Source organism: Tribolium castaneum, chromosome 8 (assembly GCF_031307605.1).
Source record: "Tribolium castaneum strain GA2 chromosome 8, icTriCast1.1, whole genome shotgun sequence".
Classification (NCBI taxonomy): domain Eukaryota; kingdom Metazoa; phylum Arthropoda; class Insecta; order Coleoptera; family Tenebrionidae; genus Tribolium; species Tribolium castaneum.
Genome location: NC_087401.1, coordinates 11,507,609 through 11,527,541, shown reverse-complemented (window position 1 = coordinate 11,527,541; position 19,933 = coordinate 11,507,609). Strand labels below are relative to the sequence as shown.

The window sequence follows — 19,933 nt, the reverse complement described above, 5'->3', positions numbered from 1 at the left end:
AAAAATAAATTGGCAACATTAATTATCTGACTAAAATTAACATGTAGCATGTAAATTAAGTTGGCAACTTTGAAGAATTTGAGAGTGATACATATGAATACGTATATTAATAAATATACCAACTTAAGACAGTTCTTTTTTAATACTTAATTTTTACAAAAAATGACTAACAGAGAAAGAGGAAGAGAGAAAGAATAAAAATATAAGGTGTGTCTTAATTTCTGTCTCCATATTTTTAATGTTGCCAACTTAAATTAGAAATTTGATTAATCGAAGCCCAAAGCTTATTTTAATTTATTTTAGACAATAAAGAGAGAAAAAACATTAAATTAGTTCGTATTTTGTCAGTTTTTTTAAATGTTGCCAACTTAAATTAAAACTCATCCTTGTGAATAAAAAAATAAATTGCCAACATTAATTTTCTGACTAAAATTAACATGAAGCATGTAAATTAAGTTGGCAACTTTGAAGAATTTGAGAGTGATAGATATGAATACGTATATTAATTAACATATCAACTTAATTTCAGAAACTGGATTGTTCGTTTTGTAGTTACTACAAGACAGTTCTTTTTTAATAATTAATTTTCTACAAAATTGACTAACAGGAAGAGAGGAAGAGAGAGAAAGTAAAAATAAAAAATGTGTCTTAACCCTGTCTCTATATTTTTAATGTTGCCAACATAAATAAAAAAATTTATTAATCGTAGCCTAAAGTTTTTTTAAAGTTATTTATTTTAAACAATAGGAAGAAAAAACAGCATGAAAATAGTTTGTATTTTGTCTGTTTTTTTAATGTTGCCAACTTAAATTAAAACGTATCTTTATGAATAAAAAAAAATAAATTGGCAACATTAATTATCTGACTCAAGTAACATGTAGCATGTAAATTAAGTTGGCAACTTTGAATAATTTGGGGACGATAGATATGATTACGTATATTAATAAATATACCAACTTAATTTCAGAAACTGGATTGTTCACTTTGTAGTTACAACAAGACAGTTCTTTTTTAATAATTAATTTTCTACAAAATTGACTAACAGTGAGAGAGGAAAAGAGAGAGAGTGAAAATATGAGATATGTCTTAACTTCTATCTCTATATTTTTAATGTTGCCAACTTAAATTAAAAATTTGATTAACCGAAGCCCAAAGTTAATTCAAATTTATTTTAGACATTAAAGAAAGAAAAAGGCATTAAATTAGTTCGTATTTTGTCTGTTTTTTAAATGTTGCCAACTTAAAATAACACGCATCTTTGTGAATAAAAAAAAATAATTGGCAACATTAATTATCTGACTAAAGTGACAAGTAGCATGTAAACTAAGTTGGCAACTTTGAATAATTTGGGGACGATAGATATGATTACGTATATTAATTAACATATCAACTGAATTTCAGAAACTGGATTGTTCACTTTGTAGTTACAACAAGACAGTTCTTTTTTTAATAATTAATTTTCTACAAAATTGACTAACAGTGAGAGAGGAAAAGAGAGAGAGTGAAAATATGAGATATGTCTTAACTTCTATCTCTATATTTTTAATGTTGCCAACTTAAATTAGAAATTTGATTAACCGAAGCCCAAAGTTTGTTTTAAATTATGTTAAACAATGAAGAAAGAAAAACGCATTTAAATAGTTCGTATTTTGTTGGTTTTTTAATTGTTGCCAACTTAAATTAACACGCATTTTTCTGAATAAAAAATAAATAAATTGGCAATATTAATTATTTTAGTTTAATTTCTACAAAATTGACTAACAGGGAGAAAGAGAAAGAGAGAAAAAATATAAGATATATCTAAACTTCTGTCTCTACATTTTTAATATTGCCAACTTAAATTAGAAATTCAATTAATTGTAGCCCAAAGTTTTTTTAATGTATTTATTTTAGACAATAAAAAAAGGCATGAAATTAGTTCGTATTTTGTTTATTTCTCAATGTTGCCAACTTAAATTAAAACGCAGAGACATGTTAAAAATAGCTGATTACGTCCAACTAATAAAACTTTATTATTATTGTAATAGTTGGTGTTTACGATGCGTAAAAATAATGGCTTCTTGTAACAACCTCCATTTGGAGATTATCACAAATTACATCTCCATATGTACGTGATTGCATTACATTTTGATAAATTTTATCCTGGAAATGTGAGCTTTCTGCAAATAAATTACAAAGTCTAGCGAAGCCATTGGTTGGTGTAATAATTCACTGTCTAGGAATCGATTGCATGTGTGCTTACTCACATATGATAAATTATTATTTAGTCTTACAAACATTAATTAAAACAACAAATACGTAAATAAATAATCAATAATACGCGGCCACGGCTTGTTTCTCTCGTCTTATTTATTTTTGCGAATTTGCCTTCTCAACCATCCAGTATTTTGTTTTCCTTAAGCCTCTCAGCGATATTTCCAACGTTGATACCCACCTTTATTAATAATCCCCGAAAAATTGAGCTTCGATCGTAATTAATTGTAATTACAAGCCCATGTTTAGGCACTAATTAGTACAACGGTTGCGACTGTTTTGGGTTAGTTTGAAACTTTTGCACTTTTGCACAAAAATTTCGAATTCTAACATAATTTGCGGCTTGTCGAATGTAAGCCGGAGGGATGATAATTACGAATTAATTGAATTCTGAGATAGGAGATCTTATCTAGCGTCGCGACGGCGTTCGCATTTCTACCGGGGATTTTACCGTTTTTGCATAAACAGGACCGATTATGAATTAATTTGGGATTAAGTTGGTGATCAGTTGGGAATAAGGCAGGCGTCAAGGTTAATTAATCTCATTTGGGGAAGCTTATTTTACGCACTTTTGAAGTTTGAGCTTTTTGTTTAAGGATAATGAAGGAATGGCAAGGATTATTGCGAGACGCTTGCTAATAAGATTAAAGAAATCCTTTGTTCCTCGTTAAGCCAATATTAAAAAACGTTTATTTCATATCGTGAACTCTACCGAAAATATCGCCCGTTCTTTCAGTTCGTGAACTTGTAAATGTACCTCTGAAGCATTCTGCTCTCTTAGGTGCTTTAAATTACAAATAGTGAAACTTTAGTTGATGAGCAAGTTTCCAAGCACTCGGTCCCGGACTTTAAAACTGTAATTTAACACAAGATATTTTTACCATTAACTCGCTTCTTTTGCGCCAAGTGGAATAATTAATTAAACTTCAGTCGGATAACAGATAAAGTTTTACTGGCAATAACTACATAACAAAACATGAATTTCCAACAATTTACGCTTTGTCGGGTCCTGGAAGTCAGTCTGGGGTCTCACCTGCAACAAGAGAAAAAAGTGTTAAAAAAGTGCCACCCCTCTCAATTTCCCCATCCTTTAGTTCCCACGCGTTAGAAGCATCGTCTCGATTTCCGCCCCCAAATGGAGTTGTCTGATTTGAAACACAAAACTACAAATTTCGAGAGAAACTGGAAAAATGTGCCCACACACACACACGTTCGGTTAAAAGCACATTCTTCATTTATTTATTTTTGGGGGAATAATAGTCCGAATACCTTTGTCCGTTTACCACAAAAGCGGGAATTCGGCGCACACAGAGAATCGGGCTTTTAGCCGAAACACCTTTTAATTAACGGACAGACTACAGTAATAATTGCTCCACCCTATGTTAGTTATAATTATTTTCTGGTCGTGTTGATTCTTCGATAATTAACCCTTTGTGCGGGACATTCGGGCGATTAAGGCAGGAATTTCAAGCGAGACAAGGGGATAAAAGTAAAGTTTTTGTCTTTTTACGATACGGCGAGGTAATGAGTCAGAAAGGTGCTGATAACAACAAGAATTAACCGACAAAATAAGAAAGGCTTGAGAGAGTGCACTTTGAATAGTTTATCGCGGGAAGGATTAAGGGTTTTTGGACGAGTTGCTGAAGTTTGGCGATAATTTAAGTTTAATTCATTCCTTCGATAAAAAACTTGAAATAAGACGTATGTTTTGTGACTAGTGCTTGGAGTATTTTATAGTTGTAAATAGAGAACGTATTTTAGGGAACTCTCTTAAAACGCAATTTTTAAAGTATTTTCTTAAAACTTGAAATAATTTTGTTTTATTAAAAATAAAAATATTTGACACCTCTTATATTCTTACTAAATTCATAAATTAATCTTTTGTGTTTTAAATCACTTCTGAACATCCTACAGTTGTGTTGAAACTTCTTAAATTGAAATAAAATATTTTTTATTTTTTTTATTTGTATTTCATTTAAAATTATTACATCAAATTTTTTAATTTTATAGTTATTTTATTTTTCAACTAAAGCTTTTTTGTTTTTCAGGGTTCTAGTATTCAGGCTTTTTAGTTTCTTAATTTTTCCATAGTATTTCATATTAATAATTTCTTACATTTTTTAGTTTTTTGTAGTTTTACAATCTTATCCTATTAGGTTCTTACTATGCAGTTTAATTTTTTAATTATGACACTTTCAGTGACTTAGTAATACGGTATTTAAGATTTTTAGCTTTTCAGTCTTAGTGTGTTAGTTTTTATTTAGAATCAGATGTTTTAATTTTAATAATTAATTTTTTTCTTTTCCAGTTCTATAGTTTTTCAGTTTCTTAGGTTTTAGTTTCTTAGCGTTAATAAAAATTTTGTGTCAGTTGATAAATTTTGAATTTTTGAAAATGTACCTACATACTCAAATATTATATTAAATTATTTTTTAATTTTAAACAAGTTTTGTTTAAGACCGACCCTAAAATCCGTTTCACTGGTGTCTCATTTGACCTACAAGTAAGTAATTGTCCAATAAAACTCCTACTTGTTTATCTGGAGTACAAAAAATTGCAAGACGATTAAAGCGTTTGTCATTGAATATTGTGAAATAAGAAAATAATTTACGTCGAAGTTTCAAAGTTTCAGAGTTCGCCAAATGTTAATTTTGACTTTGAAAATTTATTTATTTAATTTACTTAATTGATATAATTGTAATTTTTTATTTTTCCGAACCAACAGGTTAGACTTTATTTAGTTATGTGAAAGTCTAATTTTTTTAGGAGTCTTAATTTTTGTGTAATAAATTGAAAAAATATATTTTCGTCAAAAAATCAAAAGGTTCTTACTTTGCATTTTTATAGTGTTTTTATTATCACACATTCAGTCACTTATAGTAGTACAGTATTTAAGATTTTTAGCTTTTCAGTCTTTGTGTGTTAGTTTTTTGTTTCGAATTTTATTTAGTTCTATGGTTTTTTCAGTTTCTCAGATTTTCAGACGCTTAGTGCGTTTTTAAAATCCCATCCAGTCTTAATATTTTTTAGTTTTCTTGTGTTTTTAGTGTATCAGCGTTAATAAAGTTCCTATGTCAATTTTTTAATTGTTGAAAATATACCTACATATTCAAATCTTATATTAAATTATTTTTTGACTTTAAACAATTTTTGTATCAGTCCTAATTGTGGAATTACGTAGTAGTTGACTTTAAAATGTATTTATTTTAATTAATGTAATTGTAATTATTAATTTTCCAAACTGACAGTGTAGATTTTAATTAGTTTAGTGAAAGTTCTTCTTTTATAGGATTCTTAGTTTTGTGTAATAAATAAAAAAAGTATGTTTTAGTTAAAAAAATCAAATTATTTAAAAAACTAAGCAAAATCGACCATTTTATCAGCTTCTAAGGCGAAATCCTGTTCTGTGAGAAAGACCGGCCCTAAAACCCGTGTCACTGGTGTCTCATTTGTCCTACAAATAAGTTATTGTCCAATAAAACTATGAAAATCACCTCCTACTTGTTTATCTGGAGCACAAAAAATTGCAAGGCGATTAAAGCGTTTGTCATTGGATATTGTGAAATAAGAAAATAATTTACGTCGAAGTTTCAAAATTGCAGTGTTCGCCAAATGTTAATTTTGACTTTAAAAATTTAATTATTTAATTTACTTAATTGATATAATTGTAATTTTTGATTTTTCGAAACCAACAGATTAGATGTTATTTAATTGTGTGAAAGTCTTATTTTTCAAAGATTCTTAATTTTTAAATAATAATTAAAAAAATATATATTTTCGTTAAAAAAATCAAAAGGTTCTTACTTTGCAGTTTTATAGTTTTTTGATTATCACACTTTCAGTCACTTATAGTAGTACAGTATTTAAGATTTTTAGCTTTTCAGTCTTAGTGTGTTAGTTTTTTGTTTCGAATTTTATTTAGTTCTATAGTTTTTTCAGTTTCTCAGATTTTCAGACGCTTAGTGCGTTTTTTAAAATTCCAGTTTTAATATTTCTTAGTTTTCTTGTGTTTTTAGTTTCTTAGCGTTAATAAAGTTTCTATGTCAATTTTTTTATTGTTGAAAATATACCTACATGCTCAAATCTTATATTAAATTATTTTTTGACTTTAAACAATTTTTGTATCAGTTTTAGTTGTGAAATAAAAAATTATTTACGTAGTAGTTGCCTTTAAAATGTATTTATTTTAATTAATGTAATTGTAATTATTAATTTTCCAAACCGACAGTGTTGATTTTATTTAGTTGAGTGAAAGTTATACTTTTCTAGAACCTTAGTTTTTGTGTAATAAATAAAAAAAGTATGTTTTTGTCAAAAAAAATCAAATTATTTCAAAAACTAAGCAGAATCGACCATTTTATCAGCTTTTAAGGCGAAATCCTGTTCTGTAAGAAACACCGGCTCTAAAACCCGTTTCACTGGTGTCTCAATAGTTCTACAAATGCGTTATTGTCCAATAAAACTATGAAAATCACCTGTTGTTTATCTGGAGCACATTAAGCAAAAAGCAAATTAAAAAAAAGTATATTTTTGTTAAAAAAAATCAAATTATTTCAAAAACTAAGCAGAATCGATTATTTTATCAGTTTCTAAGGCGAATTCCTGATCTGTAAGAAAGACACCCTTTCACTGGTGTCTCATTTGTCCTATAAATGAGTAATTGTCCAAATAAACTATAAAAATCACCTCCTACTTGTTTATCTGAAGCACAAAAAATTGCAAGACGTTTGAAGCCTTTGTCATTGGATATTGCGCTCCTAACTGTATAAAACAGACCAATTATATAGCATTTAAGGCTGAGCAAAAAATTGTTGTTTCATTATTTTACAAATGCCGGCCAAACTTTGCTGTTTTCTATAAAAATTTTAAGTGTTCTATTGCACTTGGGTTAAAAAATCGTGAATAAATTGATAAAGATAATTGGTTCGCAAGTTTTTTAGCAAAAACTGTAATTAATTTTTGTACAACCTTTCTTGACACCTTAATACGGCTCTTAACTTGGTAAAAATTTGGTCTCTAGTTATAAATAACTGGAATTACTTTGGGCCAACGAGTGCAACAAATCACTCTGATATGAGAAAAGAATGACTGGTCATTTCCCCTTTTGATGTGAAAACCCATTGATCCAAAAATTTCCATTCCAATAGCCAATTTTCCTAATAGCTCAGTGCTTGCAAAAAGTGGAATGTTACCGAGAGCTCGTTACGTCGTGTAGTAAAAATCGCGCAGAAGTTTCTTAATTAAATGTGGAAGTAACCCTTCCTTTCATCACTCGAGAATAATAGTCAATGCAAATTGGCAATGAAGCGTTGGCGCAAAACATTATTAATTAATAATAAAAAAGGAAAAACAGCCGTTCGCACAATTAAATCACGCCAACAACAGCGGCCACCTTAATTTCCCGGAACAAAACTGCGAGGAGTTTGCGAGATGCTCGTCTTATCTCGCATTCCCAGGAAGTTGATTAATTGAAAATAGAGGGGTTGATAAACGACTCCTCATTACCCTCGACTAAGGGGCTCGAACCTTTGTTGGCATAAACCTGATTTATTCAAGCGGTTTTTTAAAATAAGCACGAATTACGCGCGGGGTTTGCACGTCATCTTGGCACGAGCTGTGATGTCTATTGGAAAAAAATACAACAAGATAAATCATGCGTTCGATCGGCTCGTTAAGGCAATAATCTCTCCTTGCTGCAGACTTGATCGTAAATCTTTTTAACGACGCTTGCCGCGAATAAAATTACACTTTGTCTAACAGGTTCTTCATAATTTCCTGATCGAAGAGGAAAGTTGATAATTCAGTTTCGCGAGCCGAATCACCGACTTTATATTTTCATTTATCAAAACATAAAATATACACAAAAACTTTTCATCTCGATGTTTGTATACTGAAGCCGAAGGATCAGGTCGGAGTTTCACTCAACTTTATTATAATTTATTCTGATACGAGACGGTTGAGACAAGGCATAAAAGCTTTTCCAATAAAAAAAATGTATATCACAGCGCCGACAAAAGTTATTATAAGCACGACCACAGACTCCGAACAAATAAAAACCACCGAAAGCAGGAGAATACAAGGCGTCTCAGATACGCTATACAATTTTAATTTTGATGAATAATAAAAATATGTGTTCATGTGCTTGACGTGCTGTTGCTTGCAGAATTAAAATCAGGCCAAAACGTGAACAAGCCACTAATTTATTCATACACAAGGATATTTTCCAATATTACAAGAGAAACTCCAGTCACTTTTGTTTTATTCAAATGTGAGTAAAATAAAATATAAAACGAATTATTTCGATTTTCTCTATACTTTTGACACCAATTGACTTCGTAGAGCATTTTACGAGTACATATAGTTTGAAGCATTTGAATTGTAGTTGGCATTTTGGTCAAAATTAGAAAAAGACAGTTGACAATCGAAACAATCTTTCTATGTGTATTTAAAAATATTATACTTCTAGCCGATACTTTTGTCAAAATCGACAAAAAACTAATAGTTTTTGAGAGCCTTATTTTGTTTGTAGCTAACTTTTAAACCACAGAGAATTTATCAGAATTCTCAACGCCGATCGAGTTTTTGAAACATTCTACATATGTGTATAGTTAAAACCATATACATTTTAGTCAGTAAATTTTTGCCGAAATTATGGGCAGAAGCAAAAGAAGTTAAAATTTTGAAATTTTTATACGTATCTGTCGATAACTCCCGGAAACTGTGCGAAATTTTCGAATTGCTTTAAAATAAATTAAATAAATAGATAAAAATAAATAAAATATATTAATAAATAAATAATTAAATACATTTCTTGGAACATTCTATTTTTTTTAACAATCAACAAAATAAAAAATAAAAATTTGTCTATAACTTGTAAAATATGCACTAATGTACAGATTTCTTAACGTCAGTTGACTTCTCTAAACTTTTACATACATATGTTGTATGTTATATACTTATGTACTTATGTTATATACTTATGTACAGGGTGACCTAACAATTATCAAAAGATCCATAACTTGTTTATTATTAGAGTTATTGACTTTTTTCTTTCTGTTTCTTGGATTATAGCTCTTTTTCTACTACAGTTAAAAAAAATGCGGTATATATACAGGCTGTCCCAATAAGAAACACTAAAGTTATGTTTTTTTAATGGAATATTTTAAGTTTTTTTTGCATTTTTGGATGATTTTTGATTTTGATGAGTTTTTAATGAGTTGTTTAGATTTTGATGATAATTTACATAGTTTTTGAAATAATTTGATCGAAAACACGCTTTTTTTAATTTATTAGTTTAAAGTTTAAACTCAAAGTTCATTACAACTCAATTAGGAATGTAGAAAAATTTAGCAATTTGTTAAAAGTTGAACAACTAGAAAAAGTTAAATGAAACACCCCATTTTTTGTTCTTGCTTTTCAAAAATTATTAATATTTTTTTATAAAAACATAAAGTTTAAAATGCTTAAAGTTAATAATAAAAAGGTATTTGCTATTTGATTTTAAAAGTTAATTTTATCAACAATGTACAATGTTCATGAGCATTGTTGTTACCATAGTAAACCATGCCATAACCATGGTAACTAGACCACAGGCAATTTTTTTTGTTGGAATTTATAAGGAATTTAAAAATTCGTAAAAATATTACAATTTTACTTAATTTACTGTGATATATGACGAATAATGGCTTAAGAAAAAAAAATAGTTATTAAAAATGAGTGCAAAAACAAGCTTATGCAACGAGCGTATGCGAGAACTTAAAGCGATTTTGCAAAAGTGTTTTTTTGTTGTTTTGTTTTTTTTGTTGGAACATTTTAAATTAAAATACGTTGCTATGGGAAGCGTGTTTTAAAATAGTGAAAACACGTTGCTATCGGAAGCGTGTTTTAAAATAGTGTTTATACATTAGAATTTAGATATTAAAAAAAGGCTTAAAATGTCAGAAACAAAAAAAAATATGTTTTTTATGTTCAAAGTTAAATATTTTTTAAGTAATCAGCAATAGAGACTTAACTGTTAATGTTTTTAGAGTGAAAATTCAAAAGTTTTTAAATGAAAAATTAAAAATAAGATCTTCTATTTCAAAATTTTATTTTATTTAATTTGCAACAAACCGTTCCATTTTTTTATCTTCTTGACTGCAGTAAGCTAAAAAATTTATATCCTTAAGGTTAACACCTCTTTCTTTAAAAAGATAAAAATCATACTTTTTAGATTTCTTAGTTTTTATATTATAACTTTAAAGAAAGCATCTTTGCGTCAAAAATAATCAATTTATTTTAAAAAATTAACAAAATCGGCGAAAACAATTTAGTTTAAAATTATTAGTGTAAAAAGCTCCATGCAAAATTACAGAAAAAAATAGAATGTTCTACTTAAAAAAAGTATAACAAAGCAAAAATGCAGCCATAATTAAAAAAAAAGTTAGTATCTCTGATAAGATAATAAACGAGTTATGAAGCTTTTTCGGATCTTTAGAACAGCCTGTATGTATAAATGAAATTAACTGGTATTTTTCTCAAAATCAACAAAACTAGAAAAGACCTCATATTTTACTTAAAATTGTTTATTTTTTTTCGAGACCAATCGACTTTCTAGAACATTTTGCATACACACAACACATATCGGTGATAGTTTAGCCAAATCTGACAAAAAATGTTTAATTGCGATAATAGGTATAATTAAACATAATTTATTTATGTTTTATTGACACTTATTTAGGAAGTTTATTTAGGTAAAACAGGGTGACGTAGGGCTTCGGACGTGTCCCAGACTGAAATAGTTGGGGTAAATCCCCTATTATCTACTTTTATCGCGCACGTATCAGGCTTCCAGTCCTGGAAACTTTATTAAAGTCTGTTCCAGTTATAATCCAGATTCCAAACTGTGGATTAGCAAGTTTTTCTGGTTTTGTTTCTAATATTTCAATAACACTAAGCTTCAAGTCATTAAGAAGAATTTCCTCGCTCATTATTCCCGCCCTATCTGAATTCGAGTTAAATTATCCAATATGATAAAGTTTTGTTTGCGGATTGGAGTGCAGCTGCAATGCTCATTTCAAAAGCTCGCTCCACAATGGAATTGTTAAGAAATTTGCGCTGAAAGCGTGGAAATGGAAATGCGAGTTACATAACGCCCTGATTAGCAATATCTCGATCGAGAATCAGTCTCCACCTGCGTTGAAAAATCGTGTAGTATGTTATTGTCTCGAATGTCAGCAAGGGATCGATCAACCCCTTAAGGGAAGATTGGCGTAATAAAGAGGGAAACGAAATTACAGTTGAGCTGTTTGTTCCCATTCGGAAAAGAGTGCGAACATTTTCCAGTGTGACCGCCCGGAAAAAAAAATTCAAAAATGACGAGCCGGAAAGTTGGTAAAAGTTCGCTGGGTTTTTCTTCACTCGCTGCAAAACTACATAATTAAATTACGTTCGTAAAGCACTCGCGAAAGTTAGCTTTGTTTCTCTTTATGGCATTGTAGTTACATTTTGTTAATTAAAATTTGGCAAAAAATCGCCGGTGACAAGATGAGAATATGAAAATTTCATATTATTGACGCAATTGCCATAAAAGTGCACGCTAAACAAAATAAAAATTTCAAATCTCCTTAAATTTTATGTACATACAGAATTTCATCGTCTAAAGCAAAGCTCTCGATGCAGCGTAAACTTTTTCTGGAACAAAAGCTCGCCACTTCAGCTTTCCATTTATGCAAGCTCAAAGAATCGTATGATTACTTTCCAACCTTAAGTAAAAAGCCTTTTTTTTGTCGAAATAATTCCTAAAGCAGGTGCCTAAACACTGAAACAAGCCACTCGTTGCTATCATCTCGGGGATAATCCGGCTGAGGCACACAACAGCATTAAACTAGATATTCCATTTGTATCTTAAGCGAAATGTATGTTACCACAGCTGGTAAGACGTGTGGGGTCGCATTTCGGGATTATTACCAGCACCAGGAATTTCCTCGAGACAATCGGGGATCAACACAGGTCATCTAGACGTACACCGGAGATTATGCGATTCGAACAGTTTGGTTTATCCTCTGTCAATGTGGAACTAAGAGATTACGAGCTTTATCTGCAAGACCCGGCCTATGCTATAATGTGACTAGCTTCATAATTGCCCCAGGGCAACACCTCTCCCGACAATGCCAGATTTTTGCCCATTTAGCACAAATATAGCAGCGTGTATTCAAGTTTCGCGCCCAATGTGCCAAGCAAAGGGTAGAGAAACGAAAGTATAAATGTTTCAGACTTCTTGGTTTCAGTCTAAGCTCTGATTTCTAAGAAGTTTTTAGTTTTAATAATTAAAAACGTATTAGTCCTTTAATTTTTACTAAAAGAACATTATTGATAATAAAAAACAGTATTAATTCTTTAATTTCTACAAAAGAAACATTTGTTATGACCCGGCGCACCCACCAATTTTTACACAACTTCAGCTGGATTAAGATTACATTTTATTTTAATTTTATTACTTTCGAGTAATTTTTAGTGTTGATACTTAAAAACAGTATTAATTCTTTAATTTTTACAAAAGAAACATTTGTTATTTCCCGGCGCATCCACAAATTTTTACACAACTTCAGCTGGATTAAGATTACATTTTATTTTAATTTTATTACTACCGAGTAATTTTTAGTATTGATACTTAAAAACAATATTAATTCTTTAATTTTTACAAAAGAAAAATTTGTTATTACCCGGCGCATTCACCAATTTTTACACAACTTCAACTGGATTAAGATTATATTTTAGTTTAATTTTATTACTTCTGAGTAAATTTTAGTGTTGATACTTAAAAACAGTATTAATTCTTTAATTTTTACAAAAGAAACATTTGTTATTACCCGGCGCATCCACCAATTTTTACACAACTTCAGCTGGATTAAGATTACATTTTATTTTAATTTTATTACTTCCGAGTAATTTTTAGTATTGATACTTAAAAACAGTATTAATTCTTTAATTTTTACAAAAGAAACATTTGTTATTACTCGGCGCATCCACCAATTTGTACACAACTTCAGCTGGATTAAGATTACATTTTAGTTTAATTTTATTACTTCTGAGTAATTTTTAGTGTTGATACTTAAAAACAGTATTAATTCTTTAATTTTTACAAAAAAAACATTTGTTATTACCCGGCGCATCCACCAATTTTCACACAACTTCAGCTGGATTAAGATTACATTTTATTTTAATTTTATTACTTCCGAGTAATTTTTAGTATTGATACTTAAAAACAGTATTAATTCTTTAATTTTTACAAAAGAAACATTTGTTATTACCCGGCGCATCCACCAATTTTTACACAACTTCAACTGGATTAAAATTCCAGTTTCTGGTAAGATTACATTTTAGTTTAATTTTATTACTTCTGAGTAATTATTAGTATTGATATTTAAAAACAGTAGTAATTCTTTGATTTTTACAAAAGAAACATTGGTTAATGCCCGGCGCATCCACCAATTTTTTACACAACTTTAATTTAATTAAAAGTCCAGTTTCTAGTAGGATTAGATTTTGGTTAAATTTAATTGCTCTTAAGTAATTTTTAGTGATTATAATTAAAAACCGCATAAGTTTTTTAATTTTTACAAAAGGAACATTTGTTATTGCCCGGCGCATCCACCAATTTTATAACAACTTTAATTTGATTAAAAGTCTAGTTTCTGGTGCGAGTAGATTTTCGTTAAATTTTATTACTCTTAAGTAATTGTTAGTGTTGATATTTAAAACCAATATTAGTTCTTTAATATTTACTGAAAGACTATTTGTTATTACCCAGCGCATCCACCAATATTTACACTACACAACTTTAATTTGAATAAAAATGCAGTTTCTTGTACGATTAGATTTTAGTTAAATTTTATTACTTCTAAGTAATTTGTAGTATTGGTATCTAAAAACATTATTGATTCTTTAATTTTTACAACAAAAAACATTTGTTATTCCCCGGCGCATTTACCAATTTTTACACAACTTTAATTTAATTAAAAGAACAGTTTCTAGTAGGATTAGATTTTGGTTAAATTCTGTTGCTCTTAAGTAATTTTTAGTGTTTATATTTAAAAACCGTATAAGTTTTTTAATTTTTACACAAGGGACATTTGTTATTGCCCGGCGCATCCACCAATTTTTACACAACTTTAATTTGATTAAAAGTCTAGTTTCTGGTGCGATTAGATTTTCTTTAAATTTTATTATTCCTAAGTAATTTTTAGTGTTGATATTTAAAACCAATATTAGTTCTTTAATATTTACTGAAAGAATATTTGTTATTACCCAGCGCATTCACCAATTTTTACACTACACAACTTTAATTTGAATAAAAGTGCAGTTTCTTGTACGATTAGATTTTAATTAAATTTTATTACTTCTAAGTAATTTGTAGTATTAGTATCTAAAAACAGTATTGATTCTTTAATTTTTACAAAAGTAACATTTGATATTGCCCGGCGCATCCACCAATTTTTACACAACTTTAATTTAATTAAAAATCCAGTTTCTAGTAGGATTAGATTTTGGTTAAATTTTATTGCTCTTAAGTAATTTTTAGTGTTTATATTTAAAAAAAAACCGTATAAGTTATTTAATTTTTACAAAAGAAACATTTGTTATTGCCCGGCGCATCCACCATTTTTTACACTAGCAACTTTACTTTGAATAAAAGTGCAGTTTCTGGTACGATTACATTTTAGTTAAATTTTATAACTCCTAAGTAATTTTTAGTGTTGATATTTAAAACCAATATTAGTTCTTTAATATATACTGAAAGAATATTTGTTATTACTCGGCGCATCCACCATTTTTTACACAACACAACTTTAATGTGAATAAAAGTTCAGTTTCTTGTACGATTAGATTTTAGTTAAATTTTATCACTCCTAAGTAATTTTTAGTATTGTATTTAAAAGCAGTATTAATTCTTAAAGTTTTACATAAGAAACGTTTGTTATTGCCCGGCGCATCCACCAATTTGTACGCAACTTCAATTGGATTAGGTCCAGTTTAGATTTTAGTTAAATTTTATTTCTCTTAAATAATTTTTGATATTGATATTTTTTTATATTGATATTAGTTCCTTAATTTTTACAATTTGAAAATTAACTTTTTAAACACCTCGTTTATACATAGCAAAGCAAACACGAGCTAATTAGATCAGACCAAAAATGATGATGAAACAATGCTTGAACCAAAAAATTATTAAATAACAAATTTAACCTTGTTTTTCAATAAACATAAAACTAAAATTGTACAAACAATAACCTATTTGTTTGCATGTTGAAACAAACAAAATATATAACAAATGTTTTAATTTAAAATAAATAACTGTTTTTAAGTTTTAAATTTCCATACATTTTATACAGTATTGAGAGTTCTAACAATGATAATCTTCTGAAAATTTGTATACAACTATAATCTCTTAGGTCCTGCCCAATAAAAATATTTGCAAAATGGGGACACTTCCGGTTATATCAGAAGTCGCTATCAACTTTTGTATTTTAAATAAAAGGCTATATTTTTTAAGGCATTTTTGGAAAACTAATTATTATTAATATAATAAATACTACAACTAAATTTAACCGTTTACAAAATATTTAGGGTTTTTGTTTTTTTTTGGATTTGCACCTCTCAGTTTAAAAAACAAAAACTCTGCCATTCTAAAAAATTTGGAAATGTTTTTTAGCTCATTTAAAAGAGGAAGCTCTGATCTTTTCATTAGTGATTTCGAGTTTTTAAAAAAGAATAACAAATCCTAATTGTTTAAAGTAAAGTTTTTAGAACATTAAGCAATCATAACTCAATTTTTCTCTATAAGCATTCTCTATGCTTATGTTTAATCGTTCTCAAGTTACAATAACTTTTGTTAAGATTGAGAAATTTATTAGCAATAGGTCTTTTTTCTTAGGTTGCCATGGAAACGAGAGAAAAAATGTGAAAAAATGAAAAATTGAGTTATTTGTATTTAAAATTGTCCAAACATAACCTTAAGATTTTTGGGTTTATAAACTGTTCTTCTAATCATAAACAAACTGAAAAACAGATAATGGTTTTCCTCTTTTAATTCTCTAAATATGGTTTCGAATTCTTTAAAACCAAGCTAATTACCGATTTTTTAAGTGACAGATGTAAATCCAAAAATTTTCAAAAAATTCCCAAAAACTTAGGAGTAGAAAAAGCTGATAAAAAGTCTCTTCAAATGACTCAACTAAACTAAAAACGCTGTGAAAAACATTGCTTTACAATTGAAATTTTTACAAATACCACGCTTTACTAAAAATAAATGCAACATAATTTTATTCATGTAAAGAAAATTCGTTTCATACAGTCTATTTTTTAAATGTTCGGTATAAAACCAAATTATTAAAAAAATACAAAAAAAAACAGTTCATTAACTTTAATTATAAACAAAACAACAATCAAAGAGTGAACAATTTATATAAAATATAGTTAATTAAAAATAATTAAATCAGAACACGAGTTGTAGATATTTATTTTCAATAAATATTAGTTTTATGAACAATGGTTTAATTGCTTCAATTTCGAATTGTTTATGGACACTGGACAGCTATTAGCTTCGCAGAGTGGAAACTGGTAAAAGCTTGACGTTTGTTGCCGATATCAATTAAAATCTGTAGTTTAGAATTTAAATAAGAACCCCGAGCTTGTCTCGGCTTTTCGTTAATCCTTATTTAAAAATTTCAAACTTCCAAATGAGTTTTTAATTCGGTGCAAAAACCGGAAGCGACCCGGATCCAGTCGCGGAGCTTTCCCCTGACGCAACATAAAGCGTTTCCGGCTTCGGTCCCTTCTTCCTGTGTATTTTTGAACATTTTCCCCTGTCATCTGGGAGAGATCTGGGCATTATGTCGCGTGCCCACATATTTACCTTTAAATCAACCTTAAATTCAAAACACAGAGCGACGTAATAAATAATTCATAACTTTAACGACATCGAAACTCTCCAGAATTCCGACTGAATAGAAAATTAAGCCAGTCAAGTGGGGCGGGCTTGCACGCTTAAGAGGAAGGAACGTCGCGGATATTATTACATTTGCAATTTATCAAACACTGGGAACAGGAGGAGCTGTCATTATCGAATTTCCACGCATGAATAAACTTAATAAATAAATACATCTGGAACGAATTTCATCATTTTGGGGAAAAATCTTGTCAAGAACCTCCACTTTCGGTTTCTAAAGTTGGCAAAACTGCATTTTCAGCCAACTAATTAAAAATTAGCAAGACTGAACCTAGACGAAAGATAAACGAAAAGTTGTGCTTTCATCGGAAGAAACCGGAGAAGTTTGTTCATTTTGATGCAAATGGCTCGTTATTTATAAATTTGATCCTCGTCAAAACATCGCTTCGTCAACTTGCCAAATAAGTAGCATCTGCACGGCTTTAAACCGTCACTTTATCCTGGTGTTCCAAGCATCCAGACACGCTTTTTATTGATTTCTGATGTAAATGCGAAATTCATTGTTATACATTTTGAGCAAAGTTTGTTTTTATTGGTTTCGTGTAGCTCGACAGAAATTTACAAGCTTTTAGTGGAATGCGAAGCAACGTCAAGTCAACAAGAAAAGAAAAAAAATTATTACACAGCAATAAACCGGTCTTTAAACGAACGTAAAAGTCTTGTTGTGGGGCCGGAAAAACAAGGTTTAACTTAAATATCGGTGCACAAAGCACACCAAATTAATTTAAATACGGGCTAAATACCCTTGTTTTGTAATTAGGCCAACCGACACGAGCAAATTGAATTAGGCATACACAAGAACTAACACCTTTAGCAAAATTTTATCACGTTGTAACACGAATGATTTTTATAAATGATGAAAAAAGGGTTTTTATTTAAAATTAACAGCTACTGTCTTTTCATTTATTTTCAATTAACTATATTTTATATTAACTGTTTGAAACACTTTTTGGTTGTTTCGTTTATAATTTTATATTTTATTTTATTTTGTATAATTTTGTTCTTTTTTGTATTTCTCTTATTGAAAAGTACGTTTTGTAAAAAATAGTTTGTTTATTTAAATCAAATTTTCTGTCTATTTCCTGTACACTTTATGGCATGTGAGGCCAAGTGAAATAAAATATCACACACAATACATTCTCTTATTACGGATTAGTTTTTTTTTAATTTTAGTTAAGTCAATAGTATCTTGTAAAAATTGCAACTGTGTTAGTACATTTGTTAACTGTGTCCAATGTTTTTTATTAAAATATTATTAAATGATCTTTAATTTGTTTTTAAAAATAGACGTACGGAGCTTTTATTTAAAAAAAAAGTCAGTCTTAATAACTTTTGACATTGAGCAAATCTATTTTCAAGCAAAAACAGGTCGATTAGGATCGGGAGGAGAAAGTTTAAAACCAACATTAGTTGCATTTTAAATTTCATCCTTTAATCGCTAGCCACCCCTACTTTAAAATTTTAAACAGCACTCCCTACTTTTTCAAACATTTTCGGAAAGAGAAAAAATTTACGTATCTAACTGTCCAAAAAATTTTTTTGAATACAGTGTTTTGAGTAGTGTCACGTTGTGTCGACAGTTTTCCTAAAATTTCGTTATAGACTATTATTATTATTTAAACGATAAAAACTAGTGTTGATTCAATTACTGTTTTTAAAAATCAAATGAAGTATATCCAAGAGGTAAATGCAACTATATACAGGATGTCCCAACGATCCGAAAAAGTTCCATAACTTATTTATTATTAAAGTTATTATTAACTTTATCTTTTTTTGAATTATAGCTGTGTTTTTGCTGCATGCTTATAATATTGCGGTTTATATACAGGATGTTTCAATATTTAAAAACTACTAAAGCTATGTTTTTTCGAATATAACATCATAACTTTTATTGTATTTTTGGACGTAGCATTTAATACTGATAATTTTAATCTAAACTTGTATTAGTCGATTCAGCGTAGTTTTTGAAATAACTTGAATTTTTTGACAAAAACACGCTATTTTAAAAAATCATTACATAAAAACTAAGAATCTCAGAAAAGTAGTATCAAAAATGAAAAGTAGTATTAAAAACATTATTAAAAAGAGTATTATTAAATGTTAAAAGTAGTATCAAAAGTAGTATTAGTATTAAAAGTAGTATTAGTATTATTAGTATGCATTAAAAATTTTTTTTTAAATATAAAACAAATAACAAAGCAAGCTATTTAGTTAAGAGTGGTTATATTTTTGAAATTTTTAATCGTCGAGGCCATGATTTGAATCCAGTTTAATTTCAATAAAAAAATTTCAATAATAATTCAATAATAATAATAATAATAATAATAATAATAATAATAATAATAATAATAATAATAATAATAATAATAATAATAATAATAATAATAATAATAATAATAATAATAATAATAATAATAATAATAATAATAATTTATTTGTGGCAGTAAAATAATTACAATGTAATTAGTTATAACAAGAATAAAAAAATACGATAACAAAATTAAAATTTTCTACAAGTTGTTCCTACCACAAATTGGACCAAAAGGCAGCAAAGCTGATCAAGGTTTTGGCCCAGACAATAATTGAAAGATAATAAAAAATAAAAATAAACATTGTGATTAATGAAACATAAAAATTATAATAAAAAAATATAATCTAATTCTATTTAACAAAATTACAAAGGAAAAATAA

General features: G+C 28.6%; 2 protein-coding genes across 2 annotated transcripts in view; both read right to left on the bottom strand.

Annotated features, from left to right (window-relative positions):
• LOC662340 (TWiK family of potassium channels protein 7) overlaps positions 1 to 19,933 on the bottom strand; it is a 146,606-nt gene that overhangs the window by 100,106 nt on the left and 26,567 nt on the right. The window lies entirely within an intron of this gene.
• Positions 3,184 to 19,933, bottom strand: part of LOC655215 (two pore potassium channel protein sup-9) — a 79,730-nt gene continuing 62,980 nt past the window's right edge. The window contains exon 8 of the mRNA XM_961731.4: positions 3,184 to 3,286. The gene's annotated coding sequence lies outside the window, so the exon portion shown is untranslated. The remainder of the gene's footprint in view (positions 3,287 to 19,933) is intronic.